General features: G+C 47.1%; 1 protein-coding gene across 1 annotated transcript in view; it reads left to right on the forward strand.

Annotated features, from left to right (window-relative positions):
• The window catches only part of LOC115242795, a 49,683-nt gene that overhangs the window by 40,276 nt on the left and 6,598 nt on the right, over positions 1 to 2,809 (forward strand). The window lies entirely within an intron of this gene.

A 2,809-nucleotide genomic window follows, 5' to 3' on the forward strand; every position in this document is an offset into this window, starting at 1 on the left:
GAAAGAGAGAGAAAAGGTGGAATGAGTGGAAAAAAATGTTTAAGATAGATTTTAGAGGTGGATTGGAGAACGCCGGGCTATATGATAAGGGAGGAGTTGCAAAGAGATAAATTAAGAGGAAGGGCAGCCAGAAGGACTTGGAATTATGAAAAGAGACTGGAGAAGAGAAAGAAAGGAAGTCTGTTTGGAGAAAATGAAGAACAGACTGGAAAAGGAGAAAGGAGTGTCTGAATAGGAAGAGGAAAGAAATGAACTTTTTAGAGAGAAAGAGAGCTGAGGGAAGATGAAATAATATGGAAAAGAGAGGGGGAGATGCTGGAATATGAAATAGCAGAGAAGAAGGAAAAAGAAATTAAGAGTGTGGGTAGATATAGAGGCGTGTTCGTTTTCGGAGGATGACGCAAGGGATAGATAGAGCGTATTTTGGTGAAGTCAATCAGTTGACTTTTTTTCTAGGTGGCAATAAGAAAATATATTTACAGTATATATGTACAAGTTACAATTATCTAGTTTGTGGTGGCCCTGAAAAGGGCCGGTTATGGGTTAACGCGGATAGCGTTCCCGCCAAGTGATACGTGGCTCGGTGGTGGTTACTCTGAGGGAACCGATATTCGGCAGCGTGGGTGAAGGTGCGCGTCGCCAGGCCGGCGGAGTCCCGGGCGGTGTGTAGCTGACCTTCTCTCGGGCTACCTCCGTCTGCGTGGTCGTGTCACGTGTGCTGGCTTCCCAATCGCTGTCTGATTGAGTTGCGTTGTCAGTCAACGTCAGGGGTTGGTACTGCGTACCCCTGTGCACGCATGTGGCCGGCTGCGATTGTGTCCCGCAATCTCGGTGGCGGATCGGCGAGGCTGCGAGCGGTGACAGCAGCGGCGGTTGACTCCACGGTGTTGAGGGAGATGTATACCGCCGTACCCGGATGTCCCACGGGCTCAGGAAGAATCGTAACGGTCGGGTGAATTGCACCGGCGCCAGGTCTATCCGGTGAAGTCTCCACTCCCTGAGGTTGATGCACGCTCTGTCGTCTGGAGGCCTGGGTGCCTTCTCTGCCTCGATGTAGGGCTGCCGACTAGTCCCGGGTGATGTGGGAGGCAGCTGCGGTCTAGGAAGACTAATGTCCCTTAGTTCGGTCGGTGGCAGCGTAAGCTGTAGCTATTTCCAAAAGAATTCAGCGAGCTCGTTCTGACTGCTGGGTCGGATGTCCTTCCCTGACTCAGAGCGGGCCGCGAATCGAAGTCTTCTCGCCGTGCGCCGTCTTATAAACCCCACTCACTGGATCTCACTTTCTGGCGCCGACTTCCGGTCGAGGCCGCCTCGCGGCGAGCCTTCGTGGTTCGCGCGGTGCTCGCGCGCGGGTTTAACGTGCTCCGCGCGTGAGAATTCGTTCGCGCGTCTACCGGGTAGTTCGCGCGTAATTGTGGTGGTTTCTCGAATCGCCACAAAGAGGAAGGAGAGAAGAATTAAAATTGAGAACTTCAGGTACAATAAACGGTATAAGAGAATAAAATGAGTGTTCGCAAGCGTAGTGGTAGCGCGCAATCACGTTAAAACTGAAGCGAGGGTATTGATCTTTATAGAACAGTCACTTTTATAATGTCACAATTTATTCTTATCATACAAATCAGGCAATATGTACAAACAATTACAAAAAAATAAATGGTTTAAATCACAAACTGAATAACAGAATAAAATAGAACAGATGTAAGAGAATGCGCGGTGTCGTTAGAAAGCGAGCGTGAGCTGATAGTAGACTTTAAGCGGGTAAAAGCGATTCCGCGGAGCGGGTTTTCTAAGTTGTAAGTCGTGAGATACACCTCAAACTGAACTGAGCAAACTTCATCGCGAACGCGGGAAAGCCCTTTCTTGATCGATCAGTAAAAAGATAATGTTCTAAGAAAATCTCAGGACGCCTCCGGGGGGCGTGGGCGGTTGGCGGCCGAAACTTCTCCATGCCGGAATGTGCCTCCAACATGTGTGAAGAGCAAGTTACATTGTTTAATTCGCAATCCTTTCGTTATTCGAGCATGCATGCGCGACAGATGATGACAATTGCTATTGTTCGTTTACGGCAAGGGTTCTCTCAAGGTTTACATGCAGATTGTCGATGTTTTTGATCTTTGCACGTTTTTACAAATGATAGGAAAATAATAAAATTATTCTCTGAATTTTGAAGGCTTTTGATGTCAGATTTATAATACCCTTTTTCGCGGAGTTAATGACGTGATCTCAAACAGGGAGAAAGTCTGCCACAATACATTAAAAAGGATTGGTCAGAAGAAAAATGAAGAAGAATAGCAAGATTTAGACTGGAGAATGAAGTAAAAGAAAGCAGATATTGGGAGAATGAAGAAAAAGGAAGTGCAGAATTTGTGGAAGGGAGAGGGAAACGTGGGAACAATGCTAGATGGAAGGAAAAGGGGAAGAAAATTGCTAGAAAAATTTGGTGGAAAGTATATTAGAGGAGGTCGGGAAGAGGAAGGAATAGATGCAGAAGGTGGTGCAGAGGAGGAGAGATGAACTAGAAGAAGAGAAAAGAGGAAAGAAAGTGAGAGAAAGTGAGTAAGTGTGCGTGCGTGCGTGCGTGCGTGCGTGCGTGCGTGCGCGTGTGTGTGTGAGAGAGAGAGGGGAGGAAAGGGAGGGAGGGGATTCTGGATTCGCCATTTTGAATTTTCAAAAAGGCCATACGGCATCAAAAAATGGTCACCTCAACGAAAATTTTAAGCCCTTTTAGAGCATTTTATCTCAAAAATTGAAGTTGGCAGGGGGGTGGCCTTTTTGACAGAGAACGCCCCCAGAGAACTATATATATATA

This window comes from Formica exsecta, unplaced genomic scaffold (genome assembly GCF_003651465.1).
Source record: "Formica exsecta isolate Colony F162 unplaced genomic scaffold, ASM365146v1 scaffold633, whole genome shotgun sequence".
Classification (NCBI taxonomy): domain Eukaryota; kingdom Metazoa; phylum Arthropoda; class Insecta; order Hymenoptera; family Formicidae; genus Formica; species Formica exsecta.